The sequence below is a fragment of the Delphinapterus leucas genome, chromosome 15 (genome assembly GCF_059928025.1).
Source record: "Delphinapterus leucas isolate spDelLeu-1000000601 "Yukka" chromosome 15, BTC_Dleu_Yukka2, whole genome shotgun sequence".
In the NCBI taxonomy this organism is placed as follows: Eukaryota; Metazoa; Chordata; class Mammalia; order Artiodactyla; family Monodontidae; genus Delphinapterus; species Delphinapterus leucas.
In genome coordinates this window covers 78824188-78845694 of record NC_143143.1, presented here as the reverse complement: position 1 = coordinate 78845694, position 21507 = coordinate 78824188, and the positions used below count along the sequence as shown (strand labels likewise).

General features: G+C 42.4%; 1 pseudogene; it reads left to right on the top strand.

Moving 5' to 3' along the window:
- Positions 1–20: 20 nt before the first annotated feature.
- On the top strand, positions 21–21022 carry LOC149747516 (large ribosomal subunit protein uL30 pseudogene; annotated as a pseudogene).
- The last annotated feature ends 485 nt before the right edge of the window (positions 21023–21507 follow it).

Genomic DNA, 21507 nt, shown 5'->3' with positions numbered 1-21507 from the left:
GTTAACATCTTACATGAGCACAGTACAACTGCGGAAATGAGGAGAATAACCTTGCTACAATACTGCCGCCTGATCTCTGACCTTATTCAAAATCTGCCAGTTGTCCCACTCAGGTTCATTTTCTGGTCCACGATCCCGTTCTGCATCCCACGTTCATTTAGTTGTCCTCTAACAGATCCTCAGTCTTCCTTTGTCTTTCATGACCTTGACACATTTAAAGAGTACTGACCGGTGTTGTGTAGAATGTTCCTTAATTGGAAATTCTTTGATGTTTCCCACGATTAGGTTGCAGTTATGCAACTTTTTTTTTCAGGAATGCCACCCGTGGCTTTTTTCAGTGCATCATATCAGGACTTACCTGAAGTCAATATGTCTCATTAATGATGATGTTAACCGTGGTCACTTGGTGAAGGTGGTGTCCATAGGGTTTCTTCATTCTGAAGTTACTCTTCTTCTCTTTGTCCTTAATAAGAACCCTGGGCGGGAGATTCTTTGAGACTATGCAAATACTCCATTTCTCATCATTCTTTTGCTCACTAACTTTAGCATCCATCCACCGTTCTTGGCTGTAACAGTTATCCCTGTGGTGTTTGCTAAATGGTGATTTTCAAATTCTGTCATTCCTTTCACAATTGTTAATTGGAACTTCTGTAAGAAGGCTCTGTCCTTTCCCCCCATTTGTTTATTGACTTGTATCATTTATTATTCTCATTGCTTATTTAGTTCAAATCACTCTAGATTTGGCCATTCGAAGGTCCTTCAAGTTGGCTCCTGTGTCCTTTCAACATGGCCCCATAGTTTTTAAAGCACTTCATTACTTTCTGGCATCACAAGATGTTCCAGGTGAATCTTGTGTATTACCTGCCCCAGCTCTGAGATTAACTGTTTCTCAAAGGAGCTCTGGTTCTTTTTATGGGAGAATAGTATTTAATCGTGATCTGCACACTAGTGTATCCATTGCCACTGGGTGTCTCTAGACTGTATCTATCTTGCATCTTCCCTCCTCTCTCCATCCCCACCACCATCCCCCTGGTAGAAGTCATCATCGTATTTCACCTGGATAACTGCCTCTTTATGGATCCCCCTACTTCCAGTCTTGCCTTCCTCCAAGCCATCCTCCAAACAGTAGCAAAAATAGAATCTTCAGACATTAGCTGGACACCATCATTTCCTTGCATAAAACCTTTGCTGGGTGTCAAGATTAGGTCAGAATAACTGAAATCACTCTGTCTTCAGACATAGGGAGAATTGAAGCGTTGCTCAAGGCCTGCCATGTCTTAGCACAGGGTTGGCAAACTTATTTTGTAAAGGACCAGAAAGAAAATGTTTTAGGTTTTGCAGGCCACTCAGCTCTGCTGTTGTAGCACAAAAGCAGGCATAGAGGGCTTCCCTGGTGGCACAATGGTTAAGAATCCGCCTGCCAGTGTAGGGAACATGGATTCGAGCCCTGGTCCAGGGGCATTCCCCATGCCACGGAGCAACTAAGCCCATGCACCACAACTACTGAGCCTGCGCTCTAGAGCCCACGAGCCACAACTGCTGAACCCGTGTGCCACAACTACTGAAGCCCACGCACCTGGAGCCCGTGCTCTGCAACAAGAGAAGCCACTGCAATGAGAAGCCCACGTACTGCAACAAAGAATAGCCCCCGCTCGCCACAACTAGAGAAAGCCCATGCACAGCAACGAAGACTGGCAGAACCTGGAACCCATGGGGAAGGGGATTCTGGCAACAGACAGATTAGCCCAGTGGCTTTCACGTTCCCGTGGACTGAAATTCCCTCCATACCGTGGCTGCTTTCTCCCCTTGCTCACTGCACACACTCCACTATGTTCTTCTCTCTCAGTTCTTCAAACCTGCCAGTCTCTTTTCCACCTCAGGACCTTTGCACATGCTGTCCCATTTGCTGGGAATGCTCTTTCCACCCGCTTTTTTGATCTTTTTTATCTTTTAGATCTCAGATGAAAGGGTACTCGCTTGGAGAGGCCTTCCCTCACCCTTCTATTTAAAATCACCTTCCCTTTGAGTAGAATCTGTCTTATCTCAAAGCTAAGGGACCTCAGCACCTTAGTTTTGTTCCTTGTCACCTCTCCAAGATTTAGAACAGTGCCTGGCACACACAGGTGCTCAGATACATACTAAATGAATGTAACACTTAGCACGAATGGCTAACATTTCACTTGCCTTATATACTATGTTGATTGATTGTTGATCTGCTTTCTATATCCATATAAGCTCTTTTAGGGCAGAGGTTAGGACTCTAGCATTTATTGCTTATACCTAGCCCCTAAAATAGTGCCTGGAACATAGTTGGTATTAAGTAAATATTTGTTGAATGAATCTCACGCATTTAAAAAACCTTACTATGGATAGTAAATACTAGATAATCATGGAGATCAGGTAAAATTACATAGCAAAATTTTCTTTTTATTAAGTATGTTTGATGTCCATTCAGTGTCTAGACTTCTCATATTTTCATGTGGCAACCCATCCAAGGAGGAGAACTCTGGATTTGGAAGGTCCCCTCCAAGTGTGGGACCAGCGTGACCTGTCAGTTCTTTGCCTCACCTTAAGATGTCACTAAGTGACTTGGCCGTGGCTTCCACTGGCTGTTGCTGGAAGAGCTGGGAGGTCAGGCCAGGGAGGGAGGAAATGACCTGGTGTCATGAGCAAATCTCCCACTTCCTCCGGCGCCTGGCAGACAAGGTGACGAAGTGCTGATGTGTCCCTCCTGCTTTACGGGGCGTTCATTAGCACACCTGATATTCCAGAGCCCTGGAAACCTGTTTTCTTCTACAGCCAGAACTTTAATAAATCAGGCCAAGCCAGATAAATCATGTCACGTCACCATTGACTCCATGGTCGTGGGTCCAGCACTGTTCCTAGGACACTAGGATGGACTCACGTGTTCAGTAATATTTCTGCTTCCAGGAAGTAGTGGGGGAGCTGATAAATATAGGAAAGAAAAAAATAAAAGTAACAGAAAAATCCTAAAAGCAAAGTGGTATTCTGGATTGGATCCCAAAGCAGCGAAAAAGAACATGAGTGGGGAAAATTGGTTAAATATAAACAAAATGTCTAGTTTAGTTAATAGTGTTGTACCAATGTTAATTTCTTAGTTTGTTAACTAGGAGAAGCTAGATAAAGCATATCTAGAACTGTACTATCTTTGAAATATTTCCATAAACCTAAAAGTAGTTTTAAAAGTGTACGAGGCAGTGTTGGCTTGGATAGCAGGGATATATTTTGTAGGCTCCTGAGGCAGTGAGTGAATTCCTGAAATCGAACAGACCTGGGATGAATCTTTACCTCTACTACTTACTAGCTGTGTGACCTTAAGCAAGTGACTTAACCTCTCAGAGTTTTAGTTTTCTTACTTTTTTTTTTTTTGTGGTACGCGGGCCTCTCACCGTTGTGGCCTCTCCCGTTGCGGAGCACAGGCTCCGGACGCGCAGGCTCAGCGGCCATGGCTCACGGGCCCAGCCGCTCCACGGCATGTGGGATCTTCCCGGACCGGGACACGAACCCGCGTCCCCTGCATCGGCAGGCGGATTCTCAACCACTGTGCCACCAGGGAAGCCCTAGTTTTCTTATTTTTAAACAATGTCCATGTCATTGGGTTGTTGTGAGGGCTCCATGAGATAATATCTCCTAGTATGGAACATGCACATCATAAATTCTCAATAAATGCTACCTCTCCTTTCTCTGGCATTTCAGAAAAAAAAAAAGAGCAATCAGCTGTGCTTAAATATTTGGAAAATAAATAACAAGAGGTGAGATTTGTATTAGGTCACCAAGGTTGGCTCTTTTGTATTAGAAAAGCAGGAAGGGGACGAGCGCCCCACCTGAAAGTGAGCCAAAAGAATCACATTTGGTCAGTTTTTAAATCTATGAAAAGTATTTCTTAAGCTGTTGAAAGGCATTTTTCTATTAAAACTGGTCTTAAAACTTGTGATTTTTTTCTAAGATAAAATTAGAGATGAGCAAAGCAATACTTGTGAAGGTTATTCACTGCAGCACCGATTATAAATGCAAAAGATTGGAAACCACTTAAATGCCACCAAGTAGGGAAGAGTCTGGGTAAATAACTTATGGTTCATCCATTTCATGGAATTCTCTGAAGACATTTTTAGAAATAAAAAGCAAGTGTCTGTATATATACATATATACTTATATGACATAGTCATACACAAAGATGCATTGACAAAAAAGAATAGGGTGCAGAATGTGCACACAATATGCTATCATTTATATATCAAAAAGAGTATATGTTAGTATTTATTTCATATATGCATCCAGTATCTCTGGAAAGATATGCAAGAACCTGGTAATAGTGGTTGCTACTTGATCTGCACCAAAGAAAGGGACCATCTATCTTGTTAAAAGTCACATCCATCTTGTTAAATTGTTACTGCCAATAAAATTTTACATTTTTTGTTTAGGAATGTTTAACCAGAACTTATAACATACTTACTTCTTCAATATATTTTTTAACTTTTTATTGTGGAAAATTTCAAACATATACAGAGGAGTGAGAATCATAATGATCCTCCCTGCACCCATGACCCAGCTTCAATAATGATATAACTTCTGTTGCTCTGATTTTGTAGTATAGTCACCTTGTTTTCATCAATTACACAAAAATTAATAATTGTAATAGTGACTCAGTTCTGACCAAAGGAAGTTAAATTTTTTGAACTTATGTATAAATTTCCTTGCTGAGAATTTTGATAAGGTGATCAATAAAAGACTTCTAAGCAAAAAATATTTATTACATTAATATAAAATTCCATGAGGATGTGGAATTGAAGTGCAAATTTAAGGAGAAAACTTAAATAATGACATAAAATTTCAACTATTAAAGAACAGCTTATTCATGTATGATTTAAGTGGGTGACAGTGGAGGTCAAGGATACATGATATTTAGATTATTTTCAATACATTTAAAGAAATTATATAACAAATAATTATAGTGCCAGAGTCCTTTTAAGCTGTTTAAACATAGGAAGATTTAGATATAAACTTTAAAACATGTAAGGGAGTACATACTTTTAAGATATTATTTTATAGAGTATGAGAGAAAAACAGTTTGAAGATCACAGCTCTAGAAGACCTGATGTTTATTTCCAAGTCTCAGGGAGCTGTTGTGTTGATGGGATAGAAGGTCATGCCTGCCTGAACCCTGAGACAGCACAGGGAACCTGGAACCTGAGATTGAGGTCTGATCAATGTGTCTCTTTCCCACTATCCATCATGACTGAGTTGGATTATTTCAGGAATGCAAGGTTGGTTTAACACTTGAAGATCAACCAATTTAATTCCCCCATCCAAGCCTAGGGTCACAGATGTTTAAGTCCCCTTGGCCATTGTATATATATAGAAATAAACACCACTAGCCACCATCCCTTCCTTTACTTATCAAGCAACCTGTTGAAAGCAACCTGTTTTCTCTTGAAAACTTTTTTCTTTCTTCAATGCGTGGATAGTGGAGGGTGAAACACGTGTGTACTCTAACCAACTACCTTGAAAGAATGGTGGCCACTCTGTCTCTTCTCCCTGGCTGCGTATTCTGTCTTAACACAGTGTTCTTCCAAGAGTGGCTTTTCTACCTGCAGTTGGAATCCCTGTAGATTCCTGGGCCCCAGCTCAGAACCCCTGAGTCAGGATTTCTGGGAATCTGTGCTTTAAACATCTCCCCTCCCCAGTACCCTAAAGTTTATAAAATGCCATTCTAACTCACTTTCACTATTCACACTGTTCAGAAAATAAAGTCTCTATTTTATTTCCACACTGGGGCCTTCCCTAAACCCTGTCTTGGCCTTTCTGCGACCTGACTGTTCCTCCTCTGATCCCTTTGAGGGTTTCACTTCCTTCCTATATTCCCCCAAATCCCTATGCTCCCCAATACATATGCCTCCTGCCCCGTTCTCTTCAGATTTCAGTTGCCTGCCTTTCTGCTGATGATTCCCAAGTTCCCATCACTAATCCCAATGATTCTCCTAACAGTGGCCAACTTTACTGAGTACTTACTGAGGAATGTGCACTAGACCTTCACTTTGATTAGCTCATTTATTGCCCAGAGTAGCCCTTTGAGATAGGTCATCATTATCACCCTCTTACAAATGATAAAACAGAAGCTCAGAGGGAGAAGCAACTTCTTCCAGCTTGTAACAATTAAAACTGGGTTTTGAACTTGGGACAGTTTGACCTCTTAACCTCTCTGTAGACACCTCACCTGTGCTCCAAAATGCCTGACACAGAACTTGGTACCTTCCCTTTGCATTCTCCCTCCCCAACTCCTAGGCCAGATATCTTCTGTTTGCCCTTCCAGAACCACAGGATGTAACCCCATGTCCTGAGTCTTCACATCTGGAAATACTCCCTGCAGATCTCTAACTTCATCCTTTTACTCTCTTATCTCGCATTTTTTTGCCACTCACTCTCCTATTACTAAAAATGAAGTACAATGAAGATCTCTCAAAAATTATCTGAACTTAGTGACAGAACCAGAAACAAAGTAACATGTCCAGGTATGGAGGCTTCTCTACTTGTAAACAGGACGTTGCTGAGTCCATATTATGCAAAGTCTAAGTGATGGAACACAGGTAACCCTTGTTAAGGTGTGAAGTGAAGGTGTAAATAGAACCTTCACTTTCTTTTCTAACCTAATCACATACCTCTTCTTCCCCACATTTGACTCTGTCATTGCTTTAGTATTTATCAAAAATGAATAATTAATGATCATAAACCCTTCAGAAATAAGCACAAATAGGAAAATGCGGTAGACCAGAAGGCTGATCATGGTGGCTTTAATAATCAATCCAGCCTAAAGATTTAATCCCTCCAAATGTGCCCTTTATTTTTTAACTTGGATTATTTGTAATATTTTTTTTTCATATAAAAACCCAGAATTTAGCATTCTCTTGAGAAATCAGACAGTCCAGCAACAGCAGGTCCACTTTCCTACATGTCAGTAATTGGTAAGGGCAGAATGTTGACAGTTCTCTTTAGACAGGGAATGGGCTCCCCAGATCACTGCATCTCTACCATGTCCTGTCATCTCTCTGATTCTGCCCCTTAGTGTCAGCGGCCCTTCATCTTCCCACTTGGCGTTGTTTGTTTAATCTAGCCTGCAGTCTCCCTTTAGACTTGGGCAAGAGGAGCCTCTGCCCTGGACTCCTCACTTTTGTGTCTCTGAATATAAAACACACAAAAGAAATATTTGCTAAAAGTCATGGGCAAGCCTGCCCCTCAACATCTGGTACTCAGCGGTGGCATTGTGCAACCCATGGCATTAAACAGGCACGCTTGTGACTGACACCGTTCAGACCCCGGGAAACACTTCACATCTCTGGTCCCATTCTGCAAAGCAAAAGGCACTTGCCTCTGAATGCCTTGAAGGTTTGTTGTCATACTGCTGCCAACATCAGACAACACTGCTTCATGGTGCATGGAGGATTTGAGCACGGGAAGCACTTAGGAAAGAGAAAAGACGACTGAATTAACTGTCGGAGCCTTCTCCCATGCCATAAATGCATCAGATACTTGTATAGCCCATCTCCATAGCAATACCAGAGCAACCCCTTTCTTGTTTCGCATTGTCCCAATTCATTATTCTAGAGGTGCTTACAAAGAGCACAGTATTTGTACCAGGACATTTTGTAATATTAATTCATATAACTCTTCAATTTGCTTATACCTTGGTCCTGATGTAGCAGGCTTAGATTCTCAACATTGGCAGCTGGACAAACACTGAATGCTAAAATTGAAAGTAGTTTTATTTTTATAATGAATATTTAATGGGTTTAACAAATTCTTTTAACTATATATATATATTTCAGCTTCAGCTTTGTGTAAATAATTTTTATGTAAAGCTTGATCTCAATTATCATTTGTATTTTACCTTTCCATCTTAAATAATTTTGGACATTTTGGTAGAAAAATATTTTAAAACATTTGTGAAGTATTTATAACATCTAATTTTTTAATGAGTATTCACATTTTTTATACTTTGATAATTGTATTTGATTTTTTTCCATTTTTTAGATGATTATTGACGAAATCAGGGGTCAAAAAATGACAGGATTTTATTTCAAACAGCCTAAGGGCTATATTTACCCCATGAACTAAGAATGGGTTTTATATTTTTAAAGGTTTGTGCAACAAACCGAGAAGAATATATGAGATCGACCACAAAACCTGAAACATTTATTATCTGAATCTTTACAAAAATATTTTAGTCTTTGGTCAATAGAATATAAATTATGTAAAAACCTGACTGTAACTATACATTTTATGAGTCTACTGAAATGGAAACAACAAAAAGAAATGGGATAAATAATAACTTATGAATTATGTTTGTTACTCATATGAATATCACAGGCCCATCAACAGGACACCCAGACGTGCAGTAATAAGTAAATTCTCTCCTCTGGTTGTTTGCAGACTTTTAATCATATATAAACAATAACTTGACACGTATGTTTTGCTTTTGTCATTATGAATGTATACGTGTCAAAGTGGGAAGATTAAATGTTTTGAGATTTGTTTAATGACTTGCACGCCTCCTGGCATACGGTGTGCGAGCCATAACCCACGAATGTTGTTGGCAGATCTGCCTGTCCGTTTTCCTCTGCCCCCTGAGCGCATCTGAGTTTCAGTATTGCCTTAGCCTAAAAATTTTGACCAGAACTCAAGTGACAGATCCCAGTATCTATCGCCCTCTGTTGGCGTTGAGCAGAGTTGTCACACTTTTGCTTCCGCGTGGAGTTGTGTTCAAATCCGGAAAAGCTCGGAGTTGAACACATAACTAGAGGAGTTTCTGTGCTTTGTATTAATATCCTGGTTACATAATAACTTCAAAATACTTGAAGCAGCAAAGGTGCTTTATGAGGCAACATTTTTTTTTTTGAGGCAACATTCCTATCCCAGGAAAAAAGTCATTTTGGTCAAATCCTGTCTTTCTTTTTACTAATCATCATCATTGCTGCAAACGCTTTGGGCCAATGTTTCCATTCAGTCTCTCAGACCTTTTCATTGATATTATTTTGACACCGGGAAAGAGACGCATCTTCCGGTTAATTGATGGAAGAAATAACACTAAGTCAAAGGATGGGAGGGCATTGATAACCCCAAAGAAAGACTCAATCCCCTCGCCACTGGAGGCAAAATAAGACAGACGGAGAAGGGGGACGCGGAGAGGGATGGTAGGGGAGGAGCTGGGAAGGGAGAGTGAGAGAGGATGCCTCTGGGCTCCGACCCCCACTGGGTCCTTAGCAGCTGCCCCTACCTTAACTGCTTCCTCCTTAACAGGCTTTCACCAGCTACGCCGGTTACTTTCTTTCTGGGTGGAAAGAGGTATTGCTCCTTTTAAGGGTGAGCCTTAGCGAATCGGAGCTTTGGGGTCTTTCTCCTGAAGCCCCGCTGACCGACCCCCAAGTGCAGGCTCTCAGTGGTCAGACCCCACTCATGAGAGCAAACAGACCACCCTCCCCGAGGGACGCCCCTGAAAATGTTTGCGACCTGTTCTGCTCTGGGATTGAGTCCCGAGAGGTTCTGAAAGTGCAGTGAGGGACTGTCTCAGCACTACAGACGCGTGCAGGAGTATCTGGATCCTGTTCCTTAAAGGAATCAGGAACGTTGCTCATCCCACATTTGAATCTACATCTGACACGTATTTTGTCCTGCGTTGTAAGTACTCAGACATTTTTCTACAGTTGCATAAATTAGTTCTTACCTGTGGCTTTCAGTTTCACACCTTTTTAGGATCTTTACCATAACCAGAGAACTAATTTATGCAACTCTAGGTTAGTATACTTCTGAGTGTTCCTTTTAGGGTTCAACCTATAAAAGCCAGAAAGGGAAAAAAAAAAAAAGTTTGGTCTAAGAAATTAAGAAAGATTTTCACTTTTGCTGGGGAGTACCGTTTAATTCTGCAACTCACTTTTTAAAAATCCATTGAAGTAGTATTCTAGCACACTTGCTACATTGTCAACATTCCTAAAACTGCCCACAGTACTTTTAAAAAAAAAAACCCTCTAATCACATTTCACATTGACTTTCATTTTGTCACTTTGAATCGGGGCAAAAAGTCTCAAGATCTTTTCTGTTTTCTTGTTTTTGAAAATAGCGATTCCAAAGGAGGGGCAGGGGCCTTTTTCCCCATATAGGATTTTATTTTTTAAACTCAGATCCACTGTTCTGACATGCTAAGACATCGGAGTCTTTTCGTGCCTATACTTTCCCTTAATTCCATCATTGACATATTTTGATGTCTGTAAACCCAACAGAAGGAAGGGTCCCGAGTAACCAGACGTAAGTCAGTATAAAAAAGGAGTTGGGGGATCTTGGGGACACGGACTCCTCTTCAGAATCCCCTGAAGAGAGATTGACCATTGACAATTTAAATCTTCAATGCTTTATTTCTTTGTTTGAGTCTCGGAATGCCATTGATACCTTCTTTGTATTTATAATTGTTTTAATTAGCCACCCAGCAGGGGCCCCTCTCCCAGCTGGATTATGGGCAGCACAGCAGGACCTTACAACCCAGTTAAAACAAAACCCAGACTTTATGGCTCGCTTAATTTCTTTTATCTGTATCAAAAATTTTTGTTCTTTTTTCTCTTGCTCTCCCTCATTTTCACTCTTTTTTCCCCTCCCCCTCGTGTTTGTGGGGTCAGGAGCAAAAAGCTTAGACTCCCAAAATGGCTTTGCTTTTGAAGAATCAAAGAATTATGGAAAAACCTCTACAGTGAATATTTATCAGCAGCTCACATCTCAAGGAGGAAAATAGCATGTGCTTGTCCCCTGCTCTTCGTAACATGCCATAAACCTCTACCGTGATTGTATCTTGAGCATTACGCTGAAATTGATGTCGGTTGCTAAACTTTAGTGGGCGGAGGGGAGGGGAACGTTAGCAAGAAGGCTCCTCTGTTGTCCCTGGTGTTGTTTGTTCTATTTGACCACATCCTTCTTTTGTGGATGGAAATCTGGAGGATCAATTATGATGCAGATCTGACACCATTTCCATTTGTGGGAGCGGCGTGGCCAGGGATGTTTGGACTTTTGGAAATTCTTACATTGTTAAGACTGTTTTTCCTCCACTTTGAACTGGATGCTGCTACTTTGGTGTGATCACAAACACACTGCCTGACCCAGAGCATTTCATCAGAAGAAACAGAAACATAGGGCTTGTTTGTGGCTTTATAGAAATTGCCAGGGCCTCTCTTTATTTGTGAATCTATAGAACTGCCAGTCTAGAAATTAAAACAGGACTGATCCCTGTGGAAACATGCATCACTGCTAAAAGTAATCTTCCTTCACTATGCTGCAAATAATCTAGTTTAATTTTTTTCTAATAATACCCGAAATAACTCAGTTGCATTTAAAAAGAAGTGATAGCTCCAGTTATCAGATATGGAAAAGGCTTTGAACTGGCTTCTGTATTTCTGTACAAAGGTCTTAAATGTTGTTGAGCCCTACCTTTATTTCTAGAACTTCCCAGCAACCAGACAGGGTTGGGAGTGGAGGGGTGTTGTTTTCAGTTTGTGTACAATTACCCAGTATTTGGGTGTCTTGAAAACCAAGGATGGTTATAATTAAAATTTTATCATGTTACCTGGATTTATTTTTGGCTTTGTAGCCTATCAGAGACCCAGACATTCCCTTGGCTTTGTAAAACAGCAAATATCACAAAGACCATGAATAAATACCCATAGCAATTTGTTGGGTGCAATTGTAAGGCTTTGAAATTCAATGACAGGATTGAGAAGAGGCAGGAAACCCTGTGTGAGCTAGAGGTCTAGGGGTTGGGAGACTCTTGCAGGAGCCTAGTGTCCTTGAGGGGCACTAAATTACTAAAGGATCAAAGAACGATGCCCAACATTGTCACGTGCGACATATGTATATATTTATGTTCATGAAGATAGTATAGTTTGATGGTTGCACAACATCACGAGTGAGCTCTGCCTCTTAATTATACACTTTAAAACAGTTAATTTCATGTTAGGTGAATTGCATGTCAATAAAAAATAAAATGAGACAATCTCACCAAAAAAAAAAAAACAGGATAATTAAGATTTGGAAAGCACTTTACAATTTACAGATTTTTTTTCTTCTATTTTTTAACATGCACTGTCTGGCTTAATCCTCATAGGATAGGACCCCTTTGGGATCCATGTTTTGAATATTCATCTCATTTCGTATCCAGGCGAGGGGACTCGACTCACCTAGAGTCACCCTCTAGTGACAGCACAGAATGAGAGACTTAGAAATCCTGCTTTTCTGTAGTGCGCTTGCTCCATCAAAATGACAAACAACAGCCTAGTTTTCTACGTGTCGATTTACAGGTTTTGTGGATGCTTGTTTGCTTGCTTAGATGGTATTAGAGTGGGAAATGTGGCGCTTAGAAGCCAAGCAGATCTGTGCTGGGAGCTGCTAAGTACTTGCTCTGAGCCCCTCCCCCCCACACCGGCACCCCCCTCCCGTGCTCATCTCCACCTGGGGCTGGATCTCACCCAGCCTCCCAGGGCTGCTGTGTGATTTCCAGAGCCAGCCCAAATGCAGTACATTATAAACATGCTTTATAGTGTATCTGTCATGCAGCCAGACCTCAGTAATGGAGCATTTTCACTTCTATGACGATGGTTATAATCGCTGTCATTTTTATTCCTATAAATGTGACAACATTGACCCACAAGCAAAGGCAGAGAATTCTTTTCAATGTAGAATATGGTTCAGAGCGTCAGCAATTTTAATCTGTGTGCAGATTAAAGATAAACAGGAATATTTTTAAAATCACTTATTTGGGAGATTTTTATTCCCCTCACAGATGTTACTGTGAATATCTGTATGTCTGTGTAAGTATATACATATCCATACAAGAAATCCCCATCACTGTAAAATATTATATGTTAGCATAGGCATGGAAGGAAAAACACTGGAGAAACCCATGGTCTCTGGAGTGGGTGGGCTCATAGTCTTTCCTTTCCATGGAATATGTTTTGTAACGCTTGATTTTTTGTTTGTTTGCCTTCTTCATCCTATATCACCAGTCCTGGAAGCATGCCAGGCACAAAGTGGACCCTCCATACATTTTTTGTGGAATTAATATATATAGCGAATATGTAACCAGGAAAGCAATGAAGGGAATTACACAAAATAAATTTTACGAAATCACCGCTTTTATCACAGTAAGGAAAATACCCTATGATAACATACTGGTCAAATTTCCAACAAAAGATGTATTTCCAACTTTATTTTTCACTTTCTTTTTTCTTAAGCCCGAACTGAAACAACAAAAGGCATGTTTTTTTCAGAATCTATTAGAGGCACTGAGCTCCTGGTGGAACAAGCTGGATGGCTCTTGTCCTGGCTAAATTCTATTAGCGGAGGGCCACGCCGGTGGCTTTGCGCTGCCTTGTGAGCTTCAGACGGTTTCGACTGCACCTCCTGAAGTCCCTCTTCATGACATCATTCACATCTGTGGCGACTTAAGCCTCCTGTTTCTTTGAAAAAGGAATTTGAGAATATGAAGGGTTTATACTCTCTAAACTAATTAGCAGTGACCAGTAACTTGAGGAGGCCAACGTGCCCTCTAGGACACTCAGTTTACCTGGGGGTCTCACCAGGTCCATCCAGCCATTTCTAGATGCGTTACCAACCCCAGTGAGGGAGGAAAGGAGGCGTGCACGTTTTTAAAATAGAGAACTAATTAAGTGTAGTTCTTCCAAGATTTCTTTTTGTGTGATGTGACCTGGCAACCAAATGTAGCATCCGGTGTTTGAGAAATGGATTTTCAAGGAAAAGGTGGTGCTCTACGGAAAAAAGTTTAATTATATAAAGCAATTAGTGAGATGGATACATTAAAAGAGAAGACAATAAGTGGGTTTTCTTGCATAATTGTAACATACAAAATATGTATTTATAACATACATAAATAATATAGTGTGCTCTATCCTGATATGGAACAAACTTGAAGATATAGTAAATAAGGAAGTCCAGGTATAAAATGGTGTACATAAGAACTGAAATTCGAATGGCTAGGATGGCAAGAAAAGCCAGCAACTTCTACGTACCCACTGAACCCAAATTGGCATTTGTCATCAGGATCGGAGGTATCAGTGGTGTGAGCCCAAAGGTTCAACAGGTGTTACAGCTTCTTCGCCTCCATCAGATCTTCAATGGCACCTTTGTGAAGCTCAACAAGGCTTCAGTGAACATGCTGAGAATTGTGGAACCGTACATTGCGTGGGAGTACCCCAACCTGAAGTCAGTAAATGAACTGATCTACAAGCGTGATTATGGCAAAATCACCAAGAAGCGAATTGCTCTAACAGACAATGCGTTGATTGCTCTACCTCTTGGCAATACAGTATTATCTGCATGGAGGGTCTGATTCATGAGATCTATACTGTTGGAAAACGTTTCAAAGAAGCAAACAACTTCCTGTGGCCCTTCAAATTGTCTGCTGCACGAGGTGGAATGAAGGAAAAGACCACCCATTTTGTAGAAGGTGGAAATGCTGGCAACAGGGAAGACCAGATCAACAGGCTTATTAGAAGGATGAACTAAGGTATCTACCATGATTACTTTTGTAATCTGGTCAGTTAATAAACAGTGACTGCTTTCAAATTGAAATTAAATAAATTAATTAAATAAAATGGTGTACTTAGTATAACAAAAAGCATATAGGTTTAGCAGCATCCCTGGACCACTAAATGCCAGAGGTACCCACCCCCCCCAGCTGTGATCACCAAAAATATCTCCAGACAGTGTGAGATATCCCCTGCTTAAGATCATCCCTGCTTAAGAACCACTGGGCTAGGGAATTCCCTGGCAGTCCAGTGATTAGGACTCCACGCTTTTACTGCCGAGGGCGCGGGTTCAATCCCTGGTCGGGGAACTGAGATCTTGCAAGCTGCGTGGTGAGGCCAGAAAAAAAAGAACCACTGTGTTAGATTGTGTAAGTCATCCGGTGACTGTTTTCCAGTTTTTCATCTCACCAACTTTTGGGAAATGCTTGCATTTCCTATAGTAACGATTAATGCACTGGGTAAACAACATGAATGGATAACTTACAGATTTGTAGAAATGTTAATTCTGAAGTTCTGTCCTTTTTATAATCAATACTCTTGTTTTTTATGAATTCTCAACCATGGAAAAATTCTTAAAGACCTTCACCTCCCTCAGCTGGACTCTCCTTCCTCCTCCTAAAATATCCTCCTCTTCTTCTCCAGCCCTAACTCCAGGAAGTTAAAACACAACCATTTACCTGTTACAAATGACTAGCTAAAGTAATCCCCAGTCTTTATGGCCCCCAACTTTACTTCCGAAGAGTGTTTTTACCCAGCCCTAGAAAGTATTACTTTCTGCTTGAGTGTAATTAAAATCCCAGTCATCTATTCAAGAATGCCATTGCCAGTAAGATATTAATTGTGTCTTGGAGCTGGAAAGTATTCTTCCTAACAGGACTTAATGGAGCGTCAGATCCAAGAGACATTCATAATCGTTGTCCCGTCCGGAAACATGACACTGGGGAGATGGATCATTCACTTTCACTATTTTAGGATTTAATGGAGGGTAAAGTTTTTTGTGTTTTTTTTTTTGCGGTACGCAGGCCTCTCACTGTTGTGGCCTCTCCCGCTGCGGAGCACAGGCTCCGGACGCGCAGGCTCAGCGGCCATGGCTCACGGGCGCAGCCGCTCCGCGGCATGTGGAATCTTCCCAGACCGGGGCACGAACCCGTGTCCCCTGTATCGGCAGGCGGACTCTCAACCACTGCGCCACCAGGGAAGCCCCGGAGGGTAAAGTTTTTAACCTACTTGTTGGGAGCTTAATATTTCTAAGAAAGAAAAGACGTCTTACAGCCTCAAGAGCCAGGCGGAAGTCTCTTTTTATTTTTTCGTTGAGTTTAAAGACCTTTTCTGGGTTTTCTTATGGGAATTTATTCGTCATTACATTAATTCTAAACAACGTTCATTTTCCCCACTGTTCATTACCAAATAGGCAGCACAAAAATGTTATTTTTTTTAAAAAGGCATAAAGGAACAAAACAAATCATTGTGACTACCAACACACAGGGAAAGCCACAGAGACATTGGGATGTGTCTGTCTTTTGCACACCTTTATGATGGTGAAACTCAGAGCAGAGCTCAGCATTGATTCTGGAATATCGGGGCCAACACCAAATCCGTGGAAGGCATTATATTCCTTAAGTGGATTCTGTTAGGAAGGCCTAATTCCCTCACATGACTTAAAGTCTGAGCCAGATTCCAAGCCAATGTTTCAATGTTGCTGGGTCAGAATACCTTAGATAATCCTGTGTTGTTTTGGTGTCTGCGATTTCTGCTTGTCGGTTTTTGTCATTTGCATGTATGTGATTTATTTATTTAAAAGAGGTAGTCCATTCACGGGATTGAATATTCATAAGGTACAAAGGGCTGTGCAATAAAAACGTTTGCTTCTCTTTTTCTGCAAGCACCGATTCCCATCCCATCTCAGGCACCACTGTGAGTTTCTTGTTTATCTTCCTGGAGATTTGTATACATTCACAGGCAAAGGTTTTCACACTGTCTTTTTTATTGGTTGCTACAAATGAAGCATATTAGACACACTGATTTTTATCTGCTTTTTCCACTTATATATGCATCTTGGATATCGACCCGTATCATCAGTATTAGAGAAAGCTACCTACCACATTTTTTAAAATAGCTGCCTAGTATTTCAGTATACAGCTGTACTTAACGTTTTTAACCATTGACCAACTTATTGCCATTTACATGGCTCTACTCTTTTCTATAACAACAATGCCACAATGATTATTTGTAAATACAAAAGCATAATGTAGCAACTACCTGAATACCACCCACACCATCTGAATTAAGAAAGACTCCTCTGCACTGCACCCCAGATTAAAAAGCTGCTCTAGAATTTTTTATTATTATTATTTTAAACTAACTTTTGTGGAAAGATTTGTATTTACTAAGATAAGTCATTGTTATAGACTGAATGTTTGTGTCCCCCCCCAAAATTCGTATGTTGAAATCCTAACCCCCGATGTGATAGTATTAGGAGGTAGGGCAGGGAATTCCCGGGCCATCCAGTGGTTAGGACTCTTTCACTGCCAAGGGTGTGGGTTCAATCCCTGGTAAGAAGAGACACCAGAGAGCTTGCTTCCTCTCGCTGTGGTCCAAAGAGAGCATGTGAGGATACAGTGAGAAGACAGACAGCCATCTGCAAACCAGGAAGTGGGCCCTCACCAGACACCACATCAGCCAGCACCTGGATCTCGGATTTCCAACCTCTAGAACTGTGAGAAATAAATGTTTATTTTTTAAGCCACTCAGTGTATGGTATTTTTGTTGTAGTAGCCTGCATTGACTAAGACTTTCATACACTTGTTTATCTCTAGAGACCCTAGAATTGAAGGAAAAAACTCTTATTGCAAGCTACATCAGTCAAGTCTCCTTCAACTGTGAGAGAAACCTAGCTCACATAGGCTTAAACAAAATAGAAAATATACTGGATTACATAACTGAAAAGGCAATTGCTGTCTGGTGTCGCTTCAGGCATGGCTGCATCCAGGTGCTCAGATACTGTCCCACAGGCCCTGCCTTCCTCTTAGGCAGGCTGTATGTGCGGGATCCTAAGGAGCTCCAGGCTTACATCCTCCCAGCTTCCAGTCCAACACCAAGAGGGTATATCCTCAGGGTTAGATCAGGAGTTCTAAACAAGAATTCCATTTTGCTTTTTCTGAATGGCCTGGGATGGGTCAGTGTGGCCAGGGACATTCAATACTGGAAGAGAGCCTCTCTGTTTACTCTACTTGTTCCCATCTTTGCGTGGGACTGAGTGAGAATGTGATGGCCATGGCAGCTTCTGGCAACCACGAGGCAACAAGTCCGAAGATGGAAAACCAGTGCAAGAGGAGAGACAGCAAAAGGATGGAGAGACCCTGAATCCTGGTGGCTTTGCTGAGCCACCAAACCCACCCGGAACCACCTACCTCCAAGACATCTTGTTATGTGAGATCATTAAATATCCTTAGTATTTAAGCCATGGTTACTTGCAGCTGAAAAGATCCTAGTGGGCACAGCATCCCTGTGAGGTAGGCTTTCTTCTCTTCATTTCACAGTTGAGGAAACTGATGCTCAGAGGGATTAGGGTTCTGGCTGAGAACAAAATTTAAGAAAATAAATGAAAGAAAATGGTCCCGTTGGTTTCCACATTGCCTCCCTCACCCCAGCCCTACCTGTTCCTCTCAGTCTTCCCCATCTCATGTTAGGGTATCGCCAATCGAGGCTAAAACCAAGCTGCTAGAAGTGATTCTTCTCCTCACGCAGTCCACCTGGTCCAACATCACAGCCATCATCCTGGACTCTGAACCCATCTGCCTCTCTCCACCTCTACCACCACAGCTGAATCCAAGCCCCGGTCCCCGTCATCTCCCGCCTGGCAGCCAGCAGGCAGCCCTCACTGGTCCCTGCTAATATTTCTGACTCGAACACCGTGTTCTCTACCCAACAGCCAGAGCGAGCTTTCAAAATGAGATCAGAGGATTTCCATCACAGCAGAGTTACAAACAAACAAACAAACAAAACCCTAACCGGGGGACTTCCCTGGTGGCGCAGTGGTTGAGAATCCACCTGCCAGTGCAGGGGACACGGGTTCGAGCCCCGGTCCGGGAAGATCCCACATGCCGCAAATCAACTAAGCCCGTGCGCCACAACTACTGAACCTGTGCTTTAGAGCGCGTGAGCCGCAACTACTGAAGCCCGCGTGCCTAGAGCCTGTACTCCACAACAAGAGAAGCCACTGCAATGAGAAGCCCACGCACCGCAACAAAGAGTAGACCCCCTTCACTGCAACTAGAGAAAGCCCGCGCGCAGCAACAAAGACCCAACGCAGCCATGAATAAATAAATTTAAAACCTAACCACGTCCCTTGAATAAAGTCCAATGACCTGGGCCCAGCTCACCTCCGCAAATCCATTTTCTGACACCCTCCCCCAGCCCAGCCTTCACCCCAGTGTCCTTTTAATCCTGGAGATCTCTGAAAGGGACACTGGAGCAGCTTGGGTCCTACATCCGCTAGCTGAAGGGTGAGGGCATGATTCCATCACTTTGTGGAGTCCGTTGCCCATAAGCAACTCTACTAGCCTCTGGGAAGACAAACTCATCTTTCAGCCAAAAAATTATTTGGTCCAAGTCTGCAATTCTCAACTGGGGGCAGTCTTGCCCTCCAAGGGGCATTTGGCAATGTCTGGAGACATTTTTGATTGTCACACCTGGGACGTGCTAACAGCATCTAGTGGGGAGAAGTCAGGGATGCCGCTCAACATCCCACAGTGCTCAGGACGGCTTCTACCTCCGAGAACAATCTAGCCCCAAATGTCAACAGTGCCAAGATCGAGAGACCCTGCCCTAGGAAACGGTGGCCCCTTTTGGATGGGGACCTCCTCCCTTCTTGTACTGACCTCCTGACTACAGTCTTTTCGACCATGTGCCCTTCACCCATCGTGGGCTCCCCCTTCAGGTTCTCCCTCTGCAGACCCAGTGTCCACTGCTTGGGGTTCACAGCCCAGGGTCCCAGGGAGGATGGGTGTGGCACACATATTCTAAGAGGAGGCTGTCCTGTGGGATCAGTGTGAACCCCCTCCCCACTGTGAAATGTGCTTGCTGTCACCTCAGAATGCCCCACACCTTAGCAGGTCTTTGCACCCCCATTTCATCCGTTCTCCTCCCTAAACTCCTCCCCCCAACCCCATCCTTGGGCCACTACCCAGCCCTGGTCTACAGAAGGAGCCCCCTAAGGAGGCAAGGCAGTGACATTTAAGCTAATCCAAGGACACTAGGCAGGAAGCAAGGGTGCACTGGAAATTGGTGGGGTGTTTGTGGCTGTTACACTAACTAGGGACTGTCCCCTGGCATTTAGTGGACGGGGCCAGGGATGACAGATGCCCTCAGTATGTGGGATAGCCCCACACCACAAAGAGATACTACCCTCTCCAACTTTCTCTGTGTTGTGGAGCATTAATGTAGGACCTGTAAGAACATCTGTAAGATATTCACCTGTAAGAACATCACTCTTGCTTATTTTGTCCTCTGTGCTTATCTGTAATTGGCCTTGGCCTGTTATCATGATGTTAATTAAGGTCAACTTCCATTTTCTCTTATCTGATACAAATAAGCCTGACCTATTCATTCTTGTTGTAATTATGTCCATGCATGCCCTTTGCTCTTTCTTTTCCTATTCTGATTGGCTCCTAAATCCAAACTTGGCCATTATTGGTTGGAATAATTGTCAGACTTCTTTCAAATGTCTCCTAGCCTAGTATCCCAAGCACTTCCGTATGGAAATAAATATTAACATTTTTGTCTGGAAAACAAAAAGTTACCTCTACTGGGAAGCCTTCACTGCCCCCCCCCACCCCTCCTCAACCCTCTCTCTGTGCTGAGAATGTCTCTTTCCTGGAACTCATTGCCACGGTAGTTAAATTGTTTTATCTGTACCTTTGTTTAACGTCTGACTGCCTCCTACCCTGCAAGCTTCCTGAGAGCAAGAACCCTGTCTTTCTTATTCTCCACTGTACTGCATTGCTTGGCATGTGTTCTAGAACACAGGTGATGACCTGTATATATTTGTTAGATAAAAGAGAAGGGACAGAGGAAGGGAGGGAGGGAGAGAGGAAAAAATTGTATCCAGAGCTTTGTTTCTTGAAAAGATATTAAATAATACATTGAGGCTCCTTTTGGGGTTTGGAGGGACACCTGGTAGGTTCACTATAAAGCACTATGTCTCATATTTTTCTAGCTTATATGTTTATTATTTATTCCCTTGAGGGGAATTTTTGAAAAGTGGTTCCTGCTTTAAGAGACCAAGCAGAATCGACAAAAGTGAGTGGCCACTTTCTGTACGAGCAAAGTTTGGAGTCATTCTTCTGACAGGTGGCATCACAGTTCCTACTCTGGGCCCAGCAAGTCCCTGGTCCTGCCCTCAAGCAGCTCACATGCTGGAGGGCGACTCAAACTCAGAGACAGGTCGTTACAGAGATGTCGGGGCGGGGGAGGGGGACACGGGGGGCAGAGTGCCCAGGAGCGCTAGACAACATGGTGAGGGCTGGTGTGTTATCCAAACATGTCAGTTTCTGGTGACAAATGGAACCACCAGGGGGGTGACAGCCTCCTCCAAAGCAAGCATGGCATGTGATGACTGGGAGTTGGATGCAGTGTGTTAAAGCCGTGGCCATAAATCGGACGATGTTCAAATGTGCCATCATTGGGTCAGGTCAGTCTCCAAATCTGTCAAACCACTTACTCTTGGCCCCGGGTCAGCCTTTGTAGAAAGAATTGTTTTCCTGAACTGCCCTCATACTTCATTTCCCTACTGTCTGTGATCCCTTAAGTTTGGATGAGTCTAGATGGTTTTATAAAAGCTTTTTCTTGAAATTACAAAAGTAGTAAGGGAACATTGAAAAAAACTTATAAAATATACACAAGAAAAAATTGT